Source organism: Melospiza georgiana, chromosome 2, assembly GCF_028018845.1.
Source record: "Melospiza georgiana isolate bMelGeo1 chromosome 2, bMelGeo1.pri, whole genome shotgun sequence".
Lineage (NCBI taxonomy): Eukaryota > Metazoa > Chordata > Aves > Passeriformes > Passerellidae > Melospiza > Melospiza georgiana.
In genome coordinates, this window is record NC_080431.1 from 85,277,423 (window position 1) to 85,304,498 (window position 27,076).

Genomic DNA, 27,076 nt, shown 5'->3' on the forward strand with positions numbered 1-27,076 from the left:
AAGGAGGTTTCTGATTTATTACAGATTTTCCTGTAACAGGGATGGAAACACAGCCCCACAGAATACCACTGTATGTTTATTATTTGTGTGTCTGAGTAAAAGCGTTGTCTTTTAACTCTTTTTCATCTTGTACAAAGAATGGCTGTAAGGACTGTGAAAGACACTTAGAGACAACAGGGGAAAGGATGTGGTACATCCTGCGCCCATTAACACTGTCAATTAGCACCATTTATCTTGAAATTTGTCCAGCTTGGAACACAAAGTATGTAGATCAGGGTTTGGGCCAGACAGAAACATAGAAAATGATGGTATTTGTGGAGACACCAGCCAATGTGGGGGAGAGAGCAAAGGCACACAGTAATTCTAGAAAGAGCTGCATTTTTTGTGTGTGTGAAAATTTGATTATAAGATTATTCTTTCAACATAAACACAATTCTCTAAAGACTTATTAATGCTTCAGTAGCATAGTGGAAAGACTCTAGTGCAGTCCGCTTTAATAGCTTTCTGGCTTGAACCCCAATACATAATGTTCTAGTAATAGTTTATGGGTGACTGCAGTAAATTGGTAGCAAGTGTTTTCCATTTTTTGGCTCTCCTTATCAGTTCTGCTGGTGGAACATTTTGTTTTGAGAATATTGCAAAGGCAATTGATCTGCTTTGGATACACACTCTAGAGTTTTGTGTCTTTTAAAATATACGTATAGATGAGCTTTTCCTCCATGTCCCGAGATGTACCGTGTAAAGCTGGGGGCCACTAAAATGTTACAGGGAATCTGAGCAGTTGGCTAGACCCAGCAGGACTCCACCTACCCTAACTAATGTTCTGCAAGTACTGCCAAAAAGGCAGAGCTTTGCTCCCCCCTCCCACTTCCCAATACTTTCATTGTTCTAGTCTTTTCATGCAGCAGTGGAAAATTTGTTCCTGTCCGCGCAGGAATAAAGATCTTTCACACAGGTTCACTTTAGATCCAGATGGCTTTTTGGAATAGAAAGAAACATGGAATATTTTACAGTTAGTGGTTCAGGAAAAGAGCCACTTTTGATTAAAGACGGGCCTTATATGGTCACCTTTGATTTCTATTGGATTTGGAGCTGAACTTAACTGTAATTACAGAGTGAAATTCCACGGCCTCTATTATGCAGGAGCTGTCCCTCTTGGTCTTCAAATCAATTAATTCACAACTCCAGATCATCTCTATAGCCAAGCTAATTGAAACAGCCTGCTTTCATCTCCATTCCCTAGACTAGAAGAAGAGTTGGGTAGCTGAACCCAGACTAGAAATGTCTAGCTGCATTCCATGTGTAAGAGGGCAGACAAAACCCTCCAGCCTGATGGTCTCTGGATTCCAATCCTCTGGATATGACAAATAAAGTCAAAAGTACCGAGAGAGTAAGCAAACGTTATCCAGTGGATTTTGCCACTGAACACCCTGTCCTTGTTCCTGGCTCCATTTTATTTCTTTAAGCATGCTAACTCTTTGCACAATAATCCAACATAGTTTGTAGATCAGATTCAAAATGAAAATAGGTTCATTTCTCCAAGATAACATTAAACACATGTAAAATTAAAGGACAGCTGAGTGTTTCCTTCATTCCTTTAATCTTCTGCATGTACTGGAACATTTGTTTTATATAAAGGTTATATTGTAAAAATACTGGACTTGGGGCAAAAATCAAATTTTAAAGAATGTAAACTAAAGTCTGGACATCACTAAAGCACAGAGTGAATAGATACTCAAGAAATATTTAAAGTAACTGAGTGTGGACTTTGCCCAGTTAAAGTACCCCAAATAACAGCAGGGGACTCAGTTTGTCATACAAAGCTGCAGACAGAGAGCTGGAGATGAACAGAAAGTACTGAAATCTGGCCTTGAGACAATAAATGGAAGTGTTGAGTGGATGAGAGAGAGCATTGACGAAGGAAGTTAGAAATAGAGAAGTGCAAAATGAGAATTGTCATACCAGAACCACTTCTAATGGTGTTTACATTGTCATAAGCTTAATAAATGTGGATATTTCTTCTCTGATGCATGCTAGCGATATTTTAAAAATGTGTTATGGGCTCCCAGGAAGATAAGAGCATCTGAGTACAAGGGTATGCAAGTTGGGTTCTGACCACAGAGCCTTAGTGCCACTTCTGATCCGTTCCCATCCTGCAGCTCTGCACTGCTTTCTCTGCCTCCTGTGAACGTGCATCTCTTTTTCTTGTTGCTTACTTATTTACCTGAGTTATTAAGATAATCCTGTCAATTACTTGGGAATGCTGCCTTAAACAATTTGATTTCCTTATTTTCCAAGGGAAAAAAACCTCCAAAGCCATGTTCAGATACAGTTGTGGGAATCTGTTGCATATTTCATTCATGTAGGATCTGCAGTTTTCCATCTTTCATTCTTTGTAACAGAGGACAGCTTACGAGCACAGCTGCTAATGATGCCCTTGGCTGGCTCTTTATCTCCACAAACTGAAATTTGTCCTATTTCAATCTAAGGATTCTGGGTAGGGTTGTCCAATAGGTATTTTCCCGTGGTAAAATTATAGTAACTGGAGTTATCATTCCAAAGCACTGAACTTTCAGTTTCTTTTATTAGTGCATCACAGAAATCATGCAAGAAGCAACAGCAGTCAGATGCAGCCATTGTTACTAATTTCCATTGTGCAAAAGCAAATATGCAACGTGAAAAATTCAGAAACTAGATGGTCCCGTGTTTATAATCATTTATATCATTAATATGCCCTAAAATAGATGTGCAAAAACAATCATTCAACTTAAAGAACAAAGAAGGTAATCCAAGAAGAATAGTTAAAACCCCATTTCCACAAAAAATCCTGCTTTTTTGTGCTTCTCTTATTTACTAAGTAATTTGTTTATTTTTATCGAGGATCAGGTTTGCAAGTATATGTTTAGAAAGCTACTCACATTACAGACAATCAGTAAGATCTAGTCTAATAGCTATTAAAATGAGAATAATATTTAAATTAGTAAAATTCAGAAATGTGATGATGTTGAGAATGGGCGGTGAGTAGCCCTGCAAGAAGAATCAGTGCGGTTTGGTTCAAATTATCTGCTCTGGCTTATAGAGGGTAATAATTTTCTTGATTTTGGTTTTTTTTTGATAGGTCAGAAGCAGACAATTTGTGGGAGAATGCTCTTTTCTTGATGTGTGTTCCTTTTACATTAAACTGTATTTCTCCACTGCATAAAGTGGACTACTTACAATGCCATGATGTGTTTGGAATAAACAGTAGAGTGCTATATTTCACTGTAAGTTCTGTCTATAGAAAGTGCTGGCTCTCAGATCAGCTGTTTACATTTTTTCTGAAAAAGCTTCCATCTGTTACGTCAAACTTGTTGATATAGGTCCTCAGGATACAATAACACTAATGCTTTAAGTATCCAAATGAAATGTCAGAGTCCAGTTGCAGATACCAATTTCAAATGTGTCAGTGTCCTGAATCCACCTCTTTTTACTAACAAGCCATTTAATAATCCGTGTAAGTATCTGTGGATGTCTAAGTCTTTGAAGGGCTGTGGGGGTCCAGATGTACAAATGCAGTTACAGCAGCAAATCCTCACAAAAGCTTTTCCACCACGCTAGCATGACCACATAAAATTTGGCCTCGTTTTTTTTTCTGGCTTTGCAGCTACAACCATCAAGACCTATTTAGAGTGAAAGTAGGCTTGGTGAGGGAAGTTTCTGAGCTTCGTGTGGTTCCCAGTGAAGTCAACAGCAAAGTCATTGCATAAATATAGATACACCTTACTTGAATGTATATTTTGCCCCTCGTTTAAAGAAAAAAATGAAATCCCATAGACTTTACGCTTTGTTTTGTTTCTTTTTTCTTGTTATGGTTTGCATTCCTTCAATTTAAAACATAAACGAGTCCTTCATATTTTATTTCTTGTATGAGCTGCTGTAATTTATTATCATAGTGGCCATTCGACTAGAATGAAGATGTATGCCTCTCTTTTGATCCTTGTAAAGATGAAGGGTGAAATGTAAGTTTGTTATATTACCTTTCTTGTTTCTACTCTTTTGTATCCATGGTTTTTTAATTTACATTGCATTGTGAATGAAAACCCTTATCTTCTGCAATGTTTTTTTCCTGCCACTCAAATTTTGCATCAACACAAAGGGTTTGTTCTTCACTTTGTGTTCAGTATTTGGTCACGTTCATTATGAGGTGTATCTAGAATACACAGATCACATTCAGAAAATATAATTTCTCACTGTGTTTTTCTTGATATCTTATTATTAAGGGCTGTTTTTTAGTAGATAGAAATCCATTCTATGCATAAAACTGCATTCAAATGAGGTTTACACATCTAATCATACCTATTTTTGTTCTGAAATGCTCAGTGATCAACAGTAATTTCAAGTACAATGAATGGTTATAGATCATTTGAGTAGTAAACACAATGGCATTGGTTAAATAGGACCATGCAGAGGGTTAATGGTAAAATATTAATTAAAATAATCCTCTTCAATTCCGTAATAACTTTGGCCACATGCCTTCATCCAACCCCCAACACCACCCTCATGTACTCTTTAAAAAAATACTCACATTACAGACAATCTTGTGTAACAGATTAACATAACATATCTGTAACATTACTCAGATTTTTGGGCAATGGCAATCTGAACATGTTCATAAGTTTAGCTTTTTCTCCACAGCATCCTGCTGTTAACTCTTGACTTTTTCTAATTGGGCATGACTCTACGTGACTGGAAAGTGCTGCCTGTGGTGTCACAGGGAGGGTTGTTTAAGTGTGGGCATTGGAGGGACTCTGCTGAACAGAAATACTCTGTGTTTTAAGGGCCTCACACAGGTAAACAATATTGTAAGGACTGAAATTTTACATTCACATTCACATTTGAATGGCTGTGATACCGATCTGATGGATTATTTTAGTCGTGATACTGGATTACATAGATATGGATGCAAAGGTGGATATACAAGAGAGATGTTAAAAAGGCAGGATTTTTTTTTCTTTAAAAAATAAGATGATGTAATGTCTCTGGGTTCGAAACAGAAATTTAATCATTTCTTGCAAAAGACTGGAAGTTAGGAAGCCTTTTATTTTCTTCTGTTTTTTATTTCAACCTGACTTGTTTTTCTGATAGCTTTTGCTCTCTTGCAAAGTAGGAATTCTGCCAGTGAGATTTGTGGTGGAAAGTGTTTGGGGCACTAGTTATTATTGCTGAAGTATGATACAGCCTTCAATTTAATGTCCCATTTTTTTTAGGTGACCAGACCTAAAAACAAAATAACTCTCTGCTGTGCATGGGATTTAAAGTATAAGTCCCATTTATTTTTCGTAACAGATTTCATCTTGCCCATTGGCAAAATAATTGGCCTCTGTAAAGAATCAGTAAGTAAACAGCCAAGCAATTTTTGCTGGTACATATTGTAATTCCCATTTTAAAAATTACTTAATAAAGATTGCCTTTTATAAAAGCTATTTTGGTATATCAGAGGCATGTTGTACTAAACGAAAAGAGGAAAAAAATACCTCTGTCATTTGGAAGAGACCATTTAGCCTCTGAACATATTTGCTCCACACTAAATAATAGATGTTATTCTCAGAAAAATAGAAGACGTTCTATATAGTTCTATGGAAACTGTTTGTTTTTTCTGGATCCTTCACCCACTCCGTCTGCCTGCCCCCAAAATAACAAATAGATTTGGCTAGTATGTGTGGCAGGTAAATTTAAGGTGTGTCATATAAATTATTAATTTAATAAAGTTAATATTTAATTAAATTTTTAATCATTAACAGAAGGGGAAAGTTCAGAGTTGAGGTATTCTTCCTTCCCATAAAAATAAACATTAACAATCAGTCTAATTCCTAATGCATAATGTTGATTTCCAAAGTTAACCATACTAGATGGATGTGAAGATATTACTCTGCAAAGGCTTAAAATGACTTTCATGCCCGTAAAACAATTGTCCAGAGGTGTTATTGACAGGGCTGTACCTGCAGGAGGAATTGTTAGTGTCATGGATATAGGCATCATATAATCCCTGTGAGCCTTTCCATTTGTTTTCTCATCCTTTTACCTGGAGAAAAACTCGAAGGCACTGTGGTTTTTCCATAGGTATTTTTTGTTGAGCACAGCTCTGTTTGCAATGGGCAGGTCAAATGAATAAATTTTGTGTGTAAGCAAGAGGGTGGTAAGGTCTGCAATGCACGTTTATTCCTAGGGAAGGCCATTCCACTGCTCTTGCCCTGGAAGATCTTTGACAAAGGAGCTGATGGGGTGCTGCTGTGCTTCCAGTGGCAGGAGCTGGAGCTGGAGCCCAGCTCCTTCCCATCCGTCTGCCTTCTCTCCACTCAGCAGTGAAACAGAGAGAGTTCATCTTCAGCTGCTGCTTTAAACGCTGATTGTTCTCTGCTGGTAAGAGATACCCATGGCTCTGAGCACCTTGCTTTCACTCTAAGCAGAGGGAGCTGCAGAGGCAGGGAGGCAGGAGCGTGGTGTTCCTAGCACTGGCTCCCTGGGAACTGCTCTGCTTGGGATGAGCCTGTAGGATTCAGGCCCATTCGCCACGCAGCAGTACTTGTTTAAAAGCAAGACATTAGTGCTTTTCCATGTACCTGACTGGGTGCTTTTTGCCAGGGACTGAAGAAAGAGAAGTTTGAATTTGCAAAGTCTGAGTCTCATTCCCTTTAGAACTTTGAAAGTGATTGAGTGAAAGTGCTGGTATTTTTTCATGCGATTCCATTGGTATCCTGTGATTTCTTTAGAGAACTCCTTCCCAGGCTTTACTTGGCAAAAACACTGAAATACATTACTTAACTTTCTACACATAGAATGGAAGCTGTTAGTCAAAGTCATTCTTTTGTGGGAGAGGCAAGACAACGAATTTTTCATTCCCAGTGTCTGTTTTAATGTTGGAGGAGGCATCACTCTAATTTTGTGTTAACCAGTTTTCATTTTGAGAGCTATTTGAAATGCCACTTCACAGTTACTTCAGAGCTTCAAGGTCCTATCATGCAGTGTAGTGCCAGATTTTTCTGATGCGTGCAGATCTGCAGTAGCAAAGTCAAACATTTTTGGAACCCTAAATCTCTTCTTTGAGTTGACAGAGAAAACTATACAGTCATTTCTGGCTTTTAAAAGTTGTTTCAGCCACAGACAGATTCATTTTCACTGAGATTTAGATGTATTTCCTTTTCTGAATAGTAGGACTTGTGATCAGAATCTGATAGCAGACTTTTATCACCTTTCTTGTATTAAAAAAATCTCATTTTGATGTGAGTTTTATTTATTAGCATTATTTGTATTGTGACAGCATCGTGGATATTCTTTCTGGGCTTGCTTTTTGGGCAGCACAAATCTCAGCTAGACCTAGAGACTTAGTTTGTCTGGTTGCCAGTACCTCTGGAAATGTCTGGATACCTGGACACCAAGAAGCAGTGAGTTCTGTTTGTGTAGTTTGTCAGTAGACTCACAGGTCTGGCAATGTGCACCTCACTTTCCACACGGGTGTGCTCACTAGTCAGCACATACAGACCTTGGCCCATCACTGGTTTTGTCTCATAGGAAAAAGGGAACAGGAAACAGGAGTACTTTGTGATGGAATAGAGATCTGTACCTCGCTCAGCTAAGCTGAGGCATTAAGTCTCAGATCTAGGCTAGGTGGAAGGAATAGGCAGAAGGGAGGGTGACAATTCTTTGGTGATAGACATAGCTGGGTATCTGTGAAGAGAAGGAATTGCCCTCTCAAGATGCTTGCCTTGTTCCAGTGGTGAAAGGAGCAGCCTAGGCCACAGTGTCTTTTAGATGGCCAAAGTTAGATGAGATTACTTCATCCTAATGCCTCTGTGTTTTTATTTCCTTGCTTGCAGAGTGAGGATAACCTAGTTCTATTTGGTTTTTCTTTAAAGTCCTTTCAGATGCTTGCTGCTGGAGTTTTTTTAAATCTGAAGTAGCATGATGTTTGGGATTGCTCAGTTAATGGGGTAGATATAAGTCTGGGATTTTTTGCTTCGTATAGTTAATAGAGAGGAAGGAAGGCTTTGTTGTTAAAGCAGTGGAGTTTAACCTGAGATAAAAGTTCAACACTGAATTTTGTCACAGATTTCCTGAATAACTCAAATCTTTGTGTCTCAACTCATCTGAAAAAATAGTTCCTGCTCTTTCACCCTTTGGTTGGCTTGTCTGAAAAGTTTTTTTCTAGTGACAACTTGTCTTCCAGTCTGTGCACTGCAGTGCCTAATACATCAATCTCACTGTGATCTCAAAACTCTACTGCAATATAAAGTGTTTCTTATCAGAAAACGTAGTTTTGTATTATATGACATGTTCCAGAAACTTTGTTTAGTCGTTCCTAACATAACAGGACAAAACCCTACATAATCCATTGACCTTTATTAAATGAAAGAACGGTGCAAGTTTTAGAAAAATATAGATAGAAGTTATATATGTAGGTTCTATTAAAATAGTATCAAGTGGATTGCATGTTTTGAGGGGTATCACTTCAAGAAACAGATTTTACTATGGAAAGTATTTGTACTAAAGCTTTCTTAATTTAAAATCTCTGCTGTGTAAAAGCAGTGAGTTAAATGATTCTTATTGATTTTAGTAAGATTAAAGCATAGTTAAGTTTGATCAACAACCATCCCTGCAGTTTTGCTGGTGCATTTTCAGCTAAAAGAGGAGAGCCTTTTGGGTTGTTTTTTTCAAATCTTAATCTGTACAAACTTTGTTCTATAAGATATGATGCATTCCTGTAATGGAGATATCTGCTAGCTTGCAGTATAGCTCCCAACATGGTTTTAATCCAGATGCTGTGTATTGACATTATCTCGGCTACAGCTTTTACTTAATCAACTGTCCTCATGTCCTTAAAGCAGAATAAATGTTAGAACTAAAAGTGTGCCACTGATTGAACATCTCAGTCTTCATATTGATTAATATAATAGTTATTTTTGTAATATTATAAATTTTTAATTAGAGCCATTCTTGTTACTTGATTTCTATGTGCTGGTTTTTATACATTAATCTTTATAAAAAATAAATATCTGTAACAAATGGTAGGAATGACAGGAAAAAATAAGGGGAAGAATGATATCAGGATCGAAGATGTTTTGTGGGTGTCATTTTTAGTAGTGTTTCAAATGTGTATTTTTGTTCTAATTCCCTTTATGTTTAGACTAGACAAACCTATTGCAGCATGAAGGAACTGTTTTGTGTCCAGAAGTCATTGCAAAGTGGCAAATATTGAATTTTTAATGTTCCCTACTGAATATAACTGGGGAAAGACACATTTTCTAAGAGGTTTTGTAGATTGTTTTGTTTTGTGGGTTTTTTTCCTAGAGGAAATGTGAACTAAATTTTTCTATTGTGAGGCATTTTAGGTATGCCATATAAGTCTTATACATGTACTGGAGTAATATTGAAAAATTCAGTAAAGTGCAAGAATAAAAAGAATGGAAAATAGGCTCAATTTTGTTTTGTTTTTGTTTTTAAAAATAAAAATGTTTTGAATGTCACTTGACAAACAGCAACTGATGACAGTGGAAAAAGCTTTAGAACTGATATTTTGTCAGGGATTTTAATAAACAGTAAGAGTCCTTTGTAATAATACTGAAAATACTTCACCAGCAGAAAAAAAACCCATGCTTTTGCTGTGATCATCTATTTTTGCAGAAAATAAGTTTGATATTTACTGAAGTATTAGCATCTGTCTTAGCAACCTCATTGTGGAAGGATTGATAGATATATTGACAAATTACGCAGCAGAATACAAAAAGCTAAAACTGATTACAAATAAGTTTTCTTGCCTTTTGATGATCTTTTAGTTATTAACTGGAATATTGTGAGCTTCAGAGTCAACTGGAGAACACTTGTCTTGGGAGATTATCATCCTTTCCTCACTCTGTTACATTCACCTGCCCATTGATACCAGAAAAACATGTTTCTGATAAATGTGAATGCTTCACTAGCTAGAGATCAAAAGCAAATGTAAGAATTGTACCAGGACGGCTTATGGGCGTTTTGACATAGGGCTGATTCATGTCAGGCAAAAGGATTCTGTGATTTTCCCTTTTCTGGCCTGTACAGATGCCTGAGCTTTGATTCACTTTGTAAATAGAAGGAGCTTGAAAACGAGTATACTTTTCATCCTCACTAAGGACTGAAGTCGAAATCTCCTTTTCAGTGGTAATTTCTAAACACCAATATAACCAAAACAGCTATAGCAATAGCAAGATAACTGGGGTCCCTGCTCAGAGCTGCTCCCCAGCTCTTCAAAGCTTGGATCTGCTCTGGCTGAGTGATTCTCCTTTGGTACCACCTGCTGCTCATATGCACTGGGCATCCTTCCCAGGGGCTTCCAGCTAGCATTGTGTAAGTACACACTGGAAAGGCTGCATAATTCATGAGGACATAGCTAACGTATCTGCCTCTTGAAAAATGTCCTGAAAGCACTTCTAAACTCAAAGAAAGATCCTACTTTGTCTTCTGCGTCTAGTAAAATACAAAAGGTTTTGGGAGAATTTGCTGTTTGTTTTGTTGCAATTGTTTCCATTGCGAAACTTCAGCAATTTTGAATCAAAGTCCTTTTCCTTCAGCTGAGGCTTCCAGAGGAAGATTTGAAATCAAAAGTTAAAGAAGGGATAGGCATTGTGTATATATGGCTAATGCTGCATCTTTTGTCTACTGAAGTATTTGTAAGCTAGCCTCTAAGTCCATCAAAGATACATTTCAGTGTTTTCTCTACATGTCTTCTGCTTATCCTTATTTTCTCTAGCATTAGGTATACTCAGAAATACATGTATTACTTATACACTCTTCTCTATGTGTCAAACAGAATTTGTAAGTCATTTATGTGAGCACTACACAGTAAACCATTCTCATACAGTGTACTAAATATTAAATATACAGCATAATGTACTAATAAAACGTTGCTAACATAAGTAGGCCACCTAAATTAGAGACTAAGCCAACTCTGTGATTAACTGTCTCATCTCCTGAATTCCTGTATTGCACCTTTGGAAGGCTTTGGTAGGGAAAAAAAAGAAGTATAACATATAAATATTGACAAGATTGTTAAGATCTAAAACCAGGGGGAGAAAAAACAAACTATATTTGACCATTATAGCAATTAAGAGTAGATTAATAAATATGTTATCAGTTATCACATTGTACACGTTTGTATCAAGGCTGAGGGAACAATAATATGTGATTTGGCATTGGAACAGGCTTCCCAGGAAACTGGTCACAGCAGCAAGCCTGACAGGGCTCAAGAAGGATTTGGACAATGCTCTCAGGCACATGGTGTGGCTCTTGGGGTGTTCTGTGCAGGGCCAGGAGTTGGACTTTGATAATGCCTGTGTGTCCCTTCCAATTCAGCATATTCTGTGATTTTATGATACATCTTCATTAGTCCAGGGCTTCAGAACAATATTACAGAGTCATTTCTATGAAATGCTAGTTGAGAAAAGTTGTCTGAGATTCACAACCACGTTTCTGCCATTCAGACAAAAAGTTGTGACTGTGTGATGGCCTGAGGTTACTGAGGAGGAGATGGGAGTTGTTTTACACTGCTGAATGCTGGGGACTTCAAAGGATCTGTGCTAACTTCAGCAGGTAAAGAAATGTCACTTGTTTTATCCAGAAGGGAACCTTGAACTTCCCTCCTTTTCAGCATATCACCTGGGAAGGCTGTGTCACATCAGCACTGTGTTGGGCAGAACAATGTGTCAGAAGGGAGAACATAAAGATGGGCCCAGCTGGAAGTCTGGCCTACAACAGCATCTTGTCAGAACCTCAGGGACCAGTGCTGATGACCTTTTTTTGTTTGTGGCACAGATGAGGTTCACTTCAGCAGGGTAGCTTTATTCAGTAAAGAAAATGTCATTGTACTGGGGCTGTTTTATCCTTTGTTGTAGAATTTCTGTCTGGAACTTTGACCAGATTTTCCCTCTGAATTTAGCATCTTCCTAGCAGATGTACAGAAGCTGAGGAAGATGCATATGCCTCACAGGAACTTTATTTTTGCTCAGCTGCAGTTCAGAAACAGCCATCCTGTTCACTAGCAAACACGTGAATACAGGATCTTTATACTAAAGCTCCTATTTCTATATTTAAAATTCCAGCATGGTTTGGTGAGGGGAAGGTATTTGGGGGTTAATAAGAAATGTGTATTCTTCAAAGCACCCCCACCTCAAAAAAAAAAAATGTCCACAGCCTTATAAAATACCTGGTTTGTGTCCTAAAATAAAGCATGTATTTCATGCTCTAAAAGTCTGAGGTTTGTAGCTGAAAAAGATTAAGTAAATAATTCAGAATTTGTTATGTTTACTTGTTAATAATTAAGCAGGTTAGTCTGTGTACTTTTTATAGGCATTGAACTTTATTTATTTATTTTTATTTACTTGGCTCATGTTCTGATTTTTAAATTTGAAGAAGTTTCTGCCAAGGAAGAGATCATGAGAGAAAAGGCATCAAGGAGTTAAGTGCTGCACAGGAAACAAAATCTGTAGGGACACATAATCTCTGGAGAGAATGGAGAATTGTCATCTCTCACTTCCCTTCTGCATTCCTCCAGACTAATCTCTAGTGCTTGAAGGGAATTAAATTTTAAAGGTGGTAATGATTTTTCAGACAAAAGCAGCACCTTTGATTCCTACTTTGTGTTTCTGGAGACAGAGAGGTCTCTCTTTGTTAGGAGGTGACATCTGGTTCATCTCAGTCAAAGTTCCAGTCGTGTTCCATTTCAGAAATAGCTCAGAAATTTGAATGAAAAGATGGGTAACAACACATCACGTGGCTGTTTTCCTGTTATTTGAGTGAGATACAGTCTGTGGAGATGCTGTAAATTGACAGATTGTAAAGTCTGACATCCTTGTCTTCTGAGGAGGTACAGAGAGGCCACAGCAGCATGAGTTGCTCTCCCAGCCACATTTGGAACCTTCCATTGAGAGACTGCATCCTGTGGCAAGTGGTAGTTCAGTCCAAGTGGATCAGTCTGGGCCGATTTCAGAGGTAGTGAACAAGAAAATTGCTTCCCAGGCTCCTCTTGAATCTCAGTATCTGTCACTTGAGAAGAGAATGTGATGAGAAGCAAAATGATTCTTTGTTTTCTGTCCAGTAATTTTTGTTTATTGTTTTACGTAGCCTAGCCCTGAGCATAGATTGAAAGAGCGAAAGAGAAGAGATTTGGTTCTCCCCTCCTCCCTTGCCCGCTGCTAATCACATTCCCTTCCTATCTTAAGTAAGGCCACTGCCTAATATTTCTGAATGTTTGAACTGTTTCTTTTGGTCTTGGCAGAATAAGATATCATTTGATATTTTCACTCACCTTTTCCAAAGGGGAGACAAAGCACAGGGTGGTGTGAAAAGTCAGCTGAAGTGATCGGCATTAAAAGACAAAAGCTGCTGAAATGTGAGACTGATCTTTGGACTGCATATTAAAAATCAAAGATTTTAAAAGACTGTTTATGTGAAAATTAATAGCCTGATTTTGTTGACAGTTGAAGTCTTCAGCTGTTACCATGGCATGTTTTAATTCCCTGTCTGTACTGGTATTTCCTTCTGAAGAAATACACAGGCTCATTGCTCTGATATTAAAAATGCCATTTGCTTCTCATGTTCCACGTGGTGATTTCTTTTAAGTAAACTTATGGTACCTGAAGTGAAGGCATATGAACCTCTCAGACAGCATTACAGATGCTGCTTTTTCTCCATCATGTGACTGCTGCCTTCAAAGATCATTTTGTCCTGAGCCTAGACGGGTAATCCAAATCTTTCCCAGAGATAAATATGGGCAGGCAGTACTTTTCAAATAAAATTGAGTAGTGCACAGGGAACTTAAATTGTTTCCTGAATGACTTCTTCATGTGTGAAGGATGTAACTGTACCACAGTTGTTTCTTTAAATTTTTTCTGTACATGTACAAAGCTTCCTTCCCCACAAAAAAGCCAAAGCATATCCAGTTCATTATCTTGTACTTTAGACCAGGTCAGTGGTCTGCTTTGGACAGTTGTCTTCAGAAATTCTTCAGACAATGTCTTTACCATGGAATTTAATGCTATTCCCTTGATTTTTTTTCCCCCCAGACATACAAGCTTGACTCTTGAGAAAAGTTACAGATATCTCAAATCTAGTTCTCAGTGGACCAAAGTCAATATCACAAAAAACCATTACTACAGTAACTTGGTTGTAAGTCCAGTGAAGGGTTGAAGCAGCCCCAAAACTTGCTAATTCAACATGGTCCCTTAGTTCAAAGCTGAGGGTAGTGGTGAGCCTGTGTGAGACAATCTGTTCTTCTGCTAGTAATACTGTCCTGAAAATGAGGGGATTTCAAGCTTTTTCCACAGACATTAAATTCTCACACAATTTTATTTTTCTTTTTTAGAGCATTTTGGTCATGCAGTGTCCATTTTGCTGAGAATATACTTTGCCCAAGTTTCATGCCAGGTTGAATCTCAAAAAAGACCAAGAGATTTATGAGTAGTCTCACAGTGAATCATGTCTGAGATTCTTTTTGACTCCTATATTCTTAGCATTCATAAACAGTGATTTCTTTCATTCACTTGCTGCTGGACTTTAGTCACACACTTTGTATGTGTGATGACTGTGTTTGGAAGGAATTGAACTGGAGTGATGCTAATATAATTTATCTTACTCTTTGAATTTTGTTCTTAAATGTAGGATCTCAAAAAGAGAAGATTTACCATCCTACAATATTCCCTCTCCTACCATAACCTCAAGAGAAAATGTAAATAAAATTGACACCTTCTTTACATTTTCTTGAATGGAATGTGGTTATTTCAGTTTCACCTAATCTGATGATAGGTCACTGAACAGTGCTTTTTTCATTAGTAGCAAATATCAGAGGGTCATGCAACCTATAAGGTATCAACATAAGGAAATGAAAAAGTGTGCATAGTTCCTCTTGTTTGCATTTTCAGCAGTACAGCACGCTCTTGTTACTGTACAAGCAATTAGCATAGTGGAAGAGGCATTTTTAATTTAGGATTGTTTAAGTTATCCATTTCTTATTTCTTACTTTTGTGGTCTTACTTTAAATACCTAACTCATTCTGGTTAGATATTTAAAAAGCAGAGTTAATAAATGTACCTCATTTACTTCATCCTGAAAAGCACATTTTGCTAGGAAATCACCATGGCCTTCCTCAAGCCTCTCTGAGGACTGATAGACTTACAGCTTTGAGCCCAGTAAGCCTCTAGGGAGCCTATGCTGTGAAGTATTCACCTTTGTACAGGGAGTTAACTTTCATGTAAAAGTGAAAAAAACAAAGTGGTTTCCTGAATTGCACACAGAATTTTTCACTCCATTGGTGTCATACAAATGCATCAGATTTTGAGGGTATTACTTGATGTGATATATTTTGAATCACCAATACACTGTTGATCTAAGTTAAACCACAAGGTTTAAACATGGAGGTTGGAATTGAAGACAAAGTGTATGGCCTGGAAACAGCTGGTTTGGTCCAACAAATTACCATCTCAAGTATAAGGCTTGATTAATTTAAATCATGTATAAAAACTGTGGCAGAAATGTTGCCTCTAATTAAATTCAGGCATTCAAATGTTTAGAAAGGATCAATTAATGATTGTGAAAATAAAGTAACTGTAACAGTTATACAGACTCTTGTACAGAAGTTCCTGGCAAAAATTACAGCTGACAAGAGGGTAGCATGTCATCATGAGTAGTTGCACAAATGCTCAAATGCCAGTAGGCCAAAGAAGAGAAACTGACACTTTTGACTTGGATTTAATCCTTTGCAGAACTTGTGGAGTCTAAACACTGCTGGAGGTCTGACTGATCAATGTGTTTTAAAATAAAAAGTTTTCTCTTGCACAGGCTCTTTCCATGCTTTTCAGGCTCCCCAGTAGCACCCTCTCTTCCTGGGCTCACTTAGCAGAGCATCTCTCCCTGCAGCACGTCGTGTGCCAGCGAGCACAGAGTGGTGCAGCTGGGAGCTGAGGTAGACACTAGGCAAACAGTACCATTTTATACCTAGTAGTATCGCTTGAATCAAACACATCCTCGTGCAATCCATCCAGCAGCATTTAAAGGTCAAAACCCCATCCTCATTACTCGATATCTGGGCCTTCTGCTTTGCTTTATTCATTGTCTGTGCAGATCTGACAGACTGTTCCAGACCATCCTTGTGTAATGCTGGAAAGTGCTAACAGCCACTGTTCAGCAAGTCTCTCTCCATTCAGGCAACTGCACACCGTAGGAAAGCTGAAGCATTTGTTGCACAGCCTTGGATCAAGCAAAATAAACCTTGTTCCCTGCAAACAGTGGAAGCTGCCATGCAGCAGCCTGTGCAGAGTACACTCAGGACTGAGCCACACAGGCTGGGGGGATTGTCACAGGGAAATTTCTGCAAATGCTGCTGGAGACATCATTTGATTGTAATGACCACAGATAGAAAGCACCCAGAAAACAAAAGGAAAATGGCAAGATCTGAAAGGAAATTTTGAGCATGTCTGAGAAAAAGAAGCAGAAGCATCCCTGCAGTGGCCAGGAACTGGTGGGAAGTCAGACTTGGAAACAATGAGCCTGAAAGCCTACTGTTGTAATATCTTCTTTATTTGAGAAAGCTACACTTTGTAAAGGCTCTCCAAAGATGAGTTCGCTCTCATGAGTGATCTCTTCTCACTATAATCCCAGTAGTTAAAATATCTTTGTGGCTAGCTATGAAAAACCACCACGAGCAAAATAGATATATTATTTTTATAATATATAAGCTATTTATTAATTTTTAAATTACCTAAGTAATTTTTCTAAAATTATATTTTTTGAAATTTTTAATATATATATATTATTAAAGAATACCAGTCATTTTAGTTAGTCCTGCCACACTCAAGCTGGCATTAGCTTTGGACACAGGTTCTTATGTGGAAAGTCAGCACTTGAGAGGAACAAAGGGAACTCACTGCTCCTGCAAGGAAGTTTGACTGGAATGGATTTGGCACTGTAATCTAAGTGAACCTCTTAAAACAGGGATTGGAAACTGTGCCAATCTGGTCCCTAAACTGTATTCTGAATTGGTGGAGGAGGGTTCCCAACTTCTTCTTTCAGTCTTCAAAATGCTTACTTTTTCCTCGGCTGTGTGATAGCCACTTCTGAGCATTTTGGTAGTTAACAGTGTATGGTACTAGGTCTGCTTTTGGTTCTTTGTTTCTTCAATGCAGCCTGTGGAGAGATTTTTGAACATTTTAGTCCTTAAAGCCATTTCTAGCTGAAAATATGAAAATGTTATACATGTTTTTCGTTAAAAAAAAGAAACTCTTTAGACTCAACCTATCAGAGAACTTACCTCTAACTTTCTCCAAAATGCATTTGAATGACAAACATAACAGGCAAAACTTTGGTTGTGACACACATTTGGTTTTATCCCTAAGATGAATTAAACTACACTTAATGGAAAAAAATTACTTTTTTGAAGCATGGAGTCTTAGAAATCACTCCCTACTTATTTTGTGCCCAGCTGTATAACTTCCCTCCCTGAAGCATGTGCATAGCATAACATTTGAAATACCAGTGCATTTAGTTTACTTTTTTGTCACCTGTGCACTGCATGCAAATGTGTAGGACTTTGTTTTGTCTTCCCTCAGATAGGTGTATGTTTATATATATATACAGCATTCCACCCACTGTACACCAGCTATTTGACTGTTACGGAAACTCAAGGTTTTTTGTGTGCAAATCCCTAAATATACTAATTTCTTTTCTTTACAGCAGCATAAGAAAGAAGTGTTGAGAGCTGCTCTTAACCCTTTTGGAGGCCAAAGTCAAAAGGTAAAACCAAATGCTAATGTTTGTGTTTCCGAAGCTGTTGACATCATAATTGTTTGGAAATGCTGTTTCCTTATCACATCTAAACTGAGATTTCCCACAGGAGAAAAGCAGAGATATAGTAAGAGGAATCAAAACATTATTAGGCCTCTTTAAGAGCCACCAGCCTAACTGGGCATAAATTATACAGGTAAGTTACAACTCGTAAACTGCAATTATCTGTTTTACTTAATATGAAAACATTGGCGTTGAGAGTCAATGGGAATTTCAGTAGGATTTAATATTGCTAGGGATTTAATGATTTTTGTCTCACTATTACTTGATAGTTTTTATGATATATAAAGTTTTTTCAAATTACAGTAAAACAAATCCTGTAGCTCTTTTCTCAGGCAAGAGTCCCTCAATGGGAGTTTTGCCTGAGTGAGAACTGAATGAGGTCTAAATAATTAGCAATTAAAATATTCAGTTATTGTGCTACTGTATATAACAGAGCACTGGAGGTATTAAAAATTGCTAATCTCCTTCTTATTAAAATGTTAACTGCTAAACATAATACAGTTTTGCATTTCTATCATTCATTTTTGCAGTTCATTAGTAGAGGTGAAATGTTTGTGACAAATAGTCATTTGAACTTTTAAGGGATTGACTTTGTTTTCCTGGCATTTTAGTTAATATTTCCAACTGAGTTAATTTACAAGCAGAAGTTTTTGCGTAAGCCATGGATTTTAGTAAAAAACCTGATCACAAGCAACTTCTCTCATGCCATTCATGAGTATTTGCAGGAGAAAGCCATTGGTAGGGTACTCCTCAGGAGGCAGGGCTGGGCAGTTTGAGTATGTAATTTATGTATGTTTATGGCAGTTTGAGTATGTAATTTATATACATTTTGATCAAGCAGCTTGTTGCTGCTTGATCACTCCAGAGATAGGCTCAGGGTTGTCTAAAGGGTTTGCTGGACAATTTTCAGTGAGACACTGGCATGTGAACAGTTCAGCAACTGGCTAAGGAGCAAAGCTGTGCACCCCGGGCCTCTTAATTAGCACATGAGCTCTTTATTACCCTGCTAGTTACTGTGAGGGCCAGGCTGTGCTCTCATCCTGCTTCGCAGTGCAAAAGAATGAGTGAGATGCATCTCCTGCCTCCTTCCTCACGTAGCAGCAGAGGAAGTGTGGGAAGGGAGAGTCATATTTGGTGTTAGAGAACAGAGTGGTGAGTGAAGGTGGTAACTGGTAGAGGAGGAAGATGAGTTTATGAAAAGATTTGGTGACAGGTGAATTTCCCAGGGGAAGGCGACACCCTCAATGCTATTTCCCCCACAGTTACTCCCTGGAGTCGATTTTGTTACTTACTATGCCTAAAGGGTTTTTTTTCCTAATCTTTCTTTAGAGACATTTAGACCTAGGCATTTAATTGGGCCATATAACTTTTGGAAATTCAGGCCATGATTCTGCAAGGATTTACACGTGTATTTCACTTACAGCATTATGAGTAATCCTGTTGAAATACATGAGATTAATTGCAGGACATAAAGTTAGGCATGTATATTTGTCTTTGCAGTAAAAGAGGTGTAGTTTAATTTATTTATTTTCTTTCAGGGTGGGAAAGAAAATAAATAAATTAAATTATATTATTTTTTAAAATACATAAATACATGGGATTTTCCACTAATTTTGTAACAGTAAAAGAGGAGATGGATGGTAGCAAAATAAGCTTTCTGCTTGCTCCCCAAAATTACATTTTTGTCATGTTCTCAGCTGTAAAGTATGGGTAAGAATAGGATGTTAACATTTTCCTTTTTGCATGAACAGTTAAACCTCCAGCTAGAATGAGATGATCATATGATTTATTATAGAGGAGTGAACAGGACAGAAATCAAACAGGAAGGCATGTGTACTTGTGTGGACTCTTGTTTATAATTTCATCAGATTGGTGCACACCTCAGACATTTTATTTAGTGATAAGATATGCAAATTGTTCTGGAGCCAGCAGCAATACCTTCACCTGAATGTCAAAACTGGCAGAGATTTTTAAACCAAACCTGAATAACAACTTGTATTTTAAAGCAGCTATTCCTAAGACATAGCTACCAACTACAGACAAGTAAGTGCAGAATTGTTTGCTACTTTCCTTCATACAATTTGCCTTCCTCTCTTGTTTACCTCCATGGAGGAACAAGGCTGCAGGCTTACCTGTAAATACTGGGTGTAACTATGGGCAACAGTGCAGATGAGCTGCAAAGGAATGTGGAAGTTTGTGCAAAGCATAGGAATGCAGTTTGAAAATGGGGACACCTAAGGAATGAGACGCACCAGAGGAGATATCTTCTGTTTCTCCAGATGCCTACATTACATCTTTGTATCTCTGAAGGGATGGGTAGCACAGACTCTTCATTTCAACTGCTTGCTCTGTCTTTGGGTTTAGTTTTCTTGCATTTGTGTCCTTAAATCAGAATGTGGTAGTAGAAGCCTGTGGATACAGTGGAACATTTGGATGGCAGCTTTGCCATGGGATTGAGAGCTGAAATTCCTCAAAGCTGTAGATGTTTAGCTGCTGGGGTTTTGGTTTTAAGTGTACATACACTCATGAGAAAAAGGGTGAATATGCAGCCTGGGATTTAAATGTTAGATGTGTTTATTTTTTGAATCCTTGTTCAAGTCAGTGTGCACTGACTGTAAAGTGACAGTCCTGTGCATTTTCCCTAGATTCCTCCTCTTCTCTCTGTGGATGTGTGCACATAACTATGTCCAAACACTTCCATCTGAAGTTTTCCCAGAACTTTCTTGGATTGTTTTCTTCTTGTTGTTAGTTTTAGTGAGTGTATCTAATTAACCAGAAAGCTATCTGGACTGAAAACATTCAACAAAGGGTAACAACTGAAGTTCCTGACTGGAAAGATATGACCTGTCCATAAATTGTAAGTCCTATAATATATTCTCATGGATCTGGGTGCTCTTTGTGAAAAAGCCAAAATACTCAAGTCCTACTGCTTTTGTGGATTTGGGCCACTGCAACAGAACATTTTGTTTACAACAACTAATTCTAGGACCTACTTTGGTGTTGTGGATACTTGATTCCTACCCACTCAAACGGAAGCACTTCAAAATAATTAAAGTAAATGAATTATCCACACACAGAGCAAACCCTTTCAGAGGGAAAGTGAGTTTAAGGAAAGCAAGAACCTGCTTTTTTTGAGGGTGTGTTTCTTCTGAACCGTGTATTTCAAGGTCTTCTTAAATAAGAAGCCAATGCTTTTGTTGAAACATAAAAAATAAACCTGAATTTTTGATTTTGAAATTTTGTCATTTCTGCTGTGACTGATGAAATTAAATCATTGAAAACTAGAAAAAAAAAAAAAAAACAGATGAAATTTATCTTTCCAAGCTGAAGTCCAGGCAGTAGTGTATGGACTCAGCAAAATGCTTACTGAGGTAGCACTGGAAGAGATTCAGTGGGTGTTGTGATATGTTCACTTTTAATGCACTGCTGTAAAAGAATTGGAAAGATTTGGAAATATTTGAGGGAATTTTCCTGATAGGCTGTAGGAATTCTCCTGGTTTAGTCTTTCACCTGAATGGATGCACTTTAACCCTCCGTTGCAGTCCTGGTGCCATGGTTGCAGCTTCCAACATTGACACTTGGCTAGTTGCCACAAGAATTGATCACTTGTTTCTGTATAGGGAATAGTTGCCTAGACTGGATACCAATAACCTTGTTAACCTACCAAAACCTATGCATTCATGTTTGATAAATGTTGATACTGGAATCTGTCATGTTCTTTCAACATCAAGCTTCACAGGAAACCTCTGCTTCCATGCAGAAGTCCTCCTTTACTTGCAGCTTCAGGAGGTGAAATTCAGTGTCTTTCTTATGTTGACACTTCATTTGCTGGTTTTCTTCACTGCTGAATCCAGGCATCCAGTAGCATTCCAGAGGGAGAGGGGACCGGCATTGCAGCCTGCACTGCTGTTTCTCTGCTTGGGATGAGTAATGGCCCACTGGGCTAGTTAACCATTACACTGACTTTTTCCTGTTCCTTCATAGCTGATTTGTGCCAAGGGGACATGGGTTACCAGAGCCTGAACCCAAAGTTCAGTATTGTGTGTTTATGTGTGTCCATGTGTGTTTATGTTTATCTGCATGCATGTCTGCTGTGTTATGCATATCAGCAGATATTCTAGTAAAAGTAACAGTGCCAGGCCAGTGTGCCTGCTTTGAGATATAAATCGCAGGTAATATTTTACTCTTCCTCCTTTAGTGTTTTTGATAATGAATGTGAAAGGATTGGCCTCTTAAATCAACACACTGGTTTCCTCATTCAGTTCTTTAGCATGGAGTTTCATTATGCTAAAATTCTCTTTCTTAGAGCACATTTGAATCGTGTGGCCTGTGATTCATGTTGTTTTGCCAAGGGCCATGACCTGATAGATCCTCTATGAAAAAGATAACTTCCATCTTCACTGAGAGTGAAAAAGTGGTGGCAAGAAGTATATGCCATGAAAGTTTTTTGAGATTCAGAACAAGGTATTTAGCTACCATGGTTTTTGATCAGATATGTGCCAGGGTCAAAGCCAAGAAGAAACTTTAGTCATTCTCATTTTCTTCTTCATCTGAACTGCAGATCATCTGGTAGTATCTGAATGATGGCACAGGTGACACTTGGTACTTTTGCCACATGGAACATAATTTGACTTTGAATCTTTGTTCTGTGCCAGTGACTCAGTTTACGTTCGTCAGAAAGGATAAATAGCAATTTTGCTGTCCAGATGTCACATTCAGGTGTCCAGACAGATTAAAGTACTGATCTTTAATATCTCTGGTGTTTGTTTTGGGAAAGTTAATTTTCTTCAGTGGATAGCTCAAGACAGTTACTTTTTTTGCTTCTTCTCCTGGAAGATTTCTCTTCCATTGTCTTTAAAACGGGGAAGACTTGGCTTCTCTATTTTTCTGTAAAAGTAGAACGTGGCTTGACAAGTACTTAATTGTAAAAGAGATGGCTAAATCCTCCATCTGGTGGTTCAAGCTTTTAACTTCAAATGTTATTGTGTCCTGCAAAGTTCAGGAGATAGATATTTCACTGAGTAGTATGGTGAAATAATTTCCTCCCTCCCTCCCTCCCTCCCTCCCTCCCTCCCTCCCTCCCTCCCTCCCTCCCTCCCTCCCTCCCTCCCTCCCTCCCTCCCTCCCTCCCTCCCTCCCTCCCTCCCTCCCTCCCTCTCTTTCCTTTCCCTCCTTTCTCTTTCCTTTTCTTTATTTCTTCCTCTCTCCCTTTCTGTGGTAGTATCTCCCTCTTTCTCTCCCTGTCTGCTCTTTGAGTAGATGGACATCTGTTTTCCTGTTAGACCTGAATCAGACATTTGTGTGGGGACACTGTGATGCTGCTGCTGAACACCTTCCAGGTGCTTTTGTTGTTCTTTCAGTAAGCCTTCCAGTGAAAGCCAGCGTTTCGCTGTACAGTAGTTTGATGAGCAGAGCAGCATTCCTGCATAACTTCCTGCATAGCTCAGAGTTCTCAGAAGTGTGGGTTATTAAAAGACCAACCCCTATTTCTCCTGCACCACGAGTGAAATGGCAGACAACAACATGAGAGACAGCAAGAAGTCAGCAGCCATGGGAGCTGGACCACTTCTGTGGCAGCAACACATTTTAGTGCCAAGAAGATGAGCTAGACCATTTTGACTTTGAAAAACATCTTTGAGGCCATTTCAGTCATTCACTTTGGGTCTTTGGAATCAAACTTGTATCATTTTTACTGATATTAATAGGACTTGAGGGATTATACAAGTCTCTATGCCTTCCAAAGGCATATCTTTAGGATGGCAGAGAGAATTCATGAAAGTAGGCAGAGGCTCTTCTGAGAGAAAAGCAGCTGAAAACTTGTATTTTTTTCTGGCAAGAAATCAATATTGAAAAAAGAAAAAAAAGAAAGAAGAAATGTTGCTTCTTAGTCACTTATAGAGCATTTTAATTACATAAGTTTTTATAAATCTGAATTGTGGATGTGAATCTGAATTAGCTGCAGAACTTTGATCTGAAACTTTTTCCTTCCTCTGAATTAAAATATCTTTACAATTATGTTTATAGGCACATTTAAATGTTTGGGGTTTCTTTATGAGAAGGGACTGCCCCAAGATGTCAGTATCTCTGTCTAAGCATTCTCTCGTAAGTTACGTTTTAAGGGTTTGATTGGTGTGTGGCTGAAACACAATGTTCCAATCCCACCTGCCTGGCTGGGCTATAAACGTGAGATGAGCTCTTTCCATATAAACTTTAAGCTTCCTTGAAATTCTGGATGCCACCAGACTGAATCACTCTCAGGTTAACTCCTTTACCAAGACTGGAGACTCTTATCATGACTTCAAACGTCATCAAAAAAAGCATCTTTCTCTTTGCCTAGACATTATTCTACATTATACTAAATTCATTCATTTATGGGTAACTAAACCTTTCTAGATCTTGGGAATTTTTTTTTTACCTAATGAAAGTCTTTATGTTTGAGAAACAGCTTTTCTTTGGTTATTTTGCAATTAGTTTTAAAAATCTTCATCCTCCCACTATTCTTCCTTATAATTGGTGACTCTTAGCAGAGAGACGTGTGGAGGCAACACTGCAATGTGAAAAACCTAGTTATTATCCAGACTGATCCAAATATGCAAGCCCACCATCCTCTCAGGCTCTTCAGAAAAGTGTGGAACTTTTTTCCCAAGAAGTTTCCTCCTCCTCTGGGGCTGCACAGATTTTTGTAAAATGCCCTCATCCATCTACCTCTCAGGCAGATCTCCTTCCTATAGTTTGGAGAGCTGCCTGTGGATTTTTGAGGAGACAGTTGCTCGTGTATGTACACTGAACATCCATGGCCTGCAGGTAATCCTGTTATCTCTGGGACTGTGCTTTAGTAAAATAGATTAATGTTCAGTTACCCAAGCTTTGTTTATGCCACTACTGAAAGGCAGCAGCAGGTGAGAAGTAACTTGAATATGCCCTCTCCTGGTGTTGTATTAAGTGCTGTTTTCATTCTCCATTTAGGATTTCTATAATCTAGCTTTAAAATTATGAATTCTTTAAGTGCTTCAGATCCCCAGAGTCATTCTGTAGTGTTTTAAGATGCTGGACTTTGTATTCAAGAAGTGGCATGACCTCTTCTTCTCTCTTCTTGGGTACAAAACCTCATCAATTTTCTGAAGAATATATGTGCCTGTAAATAATTTCCATCTCATCATGAAATCGATGTTTATCTGAATATTGATGCCTTAAAGAGCAAAAGGAAAAATATATTGAAAATAGGTATTTTTTCACTTTGAAAACAGGTATCTTTTCTTTTTTTCTTATGTAGCTATTAACAGAGTAGTTAAACTTGTACTTACATTTTCAGATCACTTTTTTTTTACTATTGTGTTGAGAGGGAAAAACATCAGTATAAAAATTGCACTTCTCCTTTAGAAACCTTTTCCTTAATATCTGATAATATGAGTGTTAGGGTTAGTTTGGCATATTGTAGGAAAAGTACATATAAGCTTTGAGCTTAAATTTTGAAACCTGTACAGTCAAAATTATGTACAGTTGATCTGGATATAGCTTGCAGTTTAGCCTTTAATTAAAATGTTACTTTACTTCTATTTTGTAAATCAAGTAATAATAAAATGTGTGTTTTTTTTAAAAAACAAAAACCATGATTTAGCAGAAGTTTTTCCTGCTTTTTTGACCAATTTTCTAACCAGAGATTTTTTCTTGAAGTCTTGCCAATGGCAAAAATAAGGAGGGAATGTGTGGACTCATGCAGAGTGCTCACTAGGGCAAAAAAAAGGGAAAAAATAAAACCCCTAAGCTATGTCTGAGGAAATGTCACATTTCTCTGATATGAATGAAATGCAGAACTCACTTCTTACTGCTTTGAAAAAATCAAATGAAGTAACCTCTCCATTTACAGAACAATTTCTCTCTGTATTCCATTTCCATTTCTTATTGGAAATCAAACAGCTTTGTTTTTCAGCACTTCTCCTGCAAACCTGGTCCCTTGTGCACACACACAAAACCCCCTAAATCTATGCATCCTAGGGAATCAAAGATTTTGGAAGTTACATTTTTCATAGGTAGTTATAAATATGTATTAAAAATTCCCATTGCATGAGTTTCTTAAGGGGATAATACATGAAATCACAAAGGAAAATGTTATGGCAAAAAGTACTGAAGCAAACTGAAATTTAGATCTTCACATTAGGAAGACTGACTGAAGTAACAACAATGCTCAGATGCTGAAAACAGAGCAGTTGAAGTAGAGCTGGGTTTCAATCTGAGGCTTTGCTTTTGACCTCTTGCTGGTAGGGAGTTCTGAGACAACATTGATGTCGTCTTCAGTTGCCTCTAGAATCCCTTCAGTTATGGAAGATATCTGCCCAAGAAATACAACTAGAATTCTTCATTCGTTTGTACAACTTCAGGGTATTAATTCGTAACACAGCTTTCAATGAGGTAAAAGTTCAGAGTAATTCTTACAGGAAATATTCAAGTGGATTATCCCTGGAAACCAGGAAAAAAGATTTTAGTTTAGTTTAGTTTAGTTTAGTTTAGTTTAGTTTAGTTTAGTTTAGTTTAGTTTAGTTTTTAAGAGGAGAACCTTGAGGAATATCTGTGGGCTTTTTGGGGGTTTCTGCTTCTTTTCTCCAGTGCACTGCATCCACTAAATGTGAGCTGGTAAAACTTTTTCCTTCCACAAAGCTGTCATTGTTGTAAGGCCATTCTGCTCCCTCTGAACATGTATTGTAACAGGTGCCTCACTTGCTTGGCTCTCCTGGAGAAATTTTATGGATTAAAGCACCACAGGTACCCTGCACAGTGGCACTATTAACAGTGTGGAATGAGGTTGGGAGAAAAACTCATATAGAAGCTACACACCTAGGTGCAGTTAGTAAACAGAGATAGTTCCCCTCATTAAGCATAATTAAACCTAATATTGACTGCAAACTGTTACTTACCTTAAACTTCTCTGCAGACATTGTGGGAAAGGGATTAACTTAGCAGATAGGTACACTAATTACTACTTTCTTCACATTAAAGTTACCATCAGCAAGGCCTATATTCATAAATAAAACATAGTAGGGGATGAGAGACTGAGAAATATGTAAATTCATTTGCAGAAAAAAAGAGACCAAATTAAAAAAAGAAAGTTGAGTGATGCTACTGGAAGCAAAATGGCACTCTAGCTAATTACCATGAAAAGTATGATAAATCATGGACGTGTATCCTTGACTTCTGACTGATAGAGCCTGCAGAGTGCAATCTCTCATGCGTAGCT

The 27,076-nt window shown here is 37.9% G+C and overlaps 1 long non-coding RNA gene across 1 annotated transcript in view; it reads left to right on the top strand.

The window, feature by feature from the left end:
* Positions 1 to 17,728: 17,728 nt before the first annotated feature.
* LOC131080397 (uncharacterized) overlaps positions 17,729 to 27,076 on the top strand; it is a 74,692-nt gene continuing 65,344 nt past the window's right edge. Inside the window, exon 1 of the long non-coding RNA XR_009114161.1 lies at positions 17,729 to 17,790. This is a non-coding gene — a long non-coding RNA (uncharacterized LOC131080397). The remainder of the gene's footprint in view (positions 17,791 to 27,076) is intronic.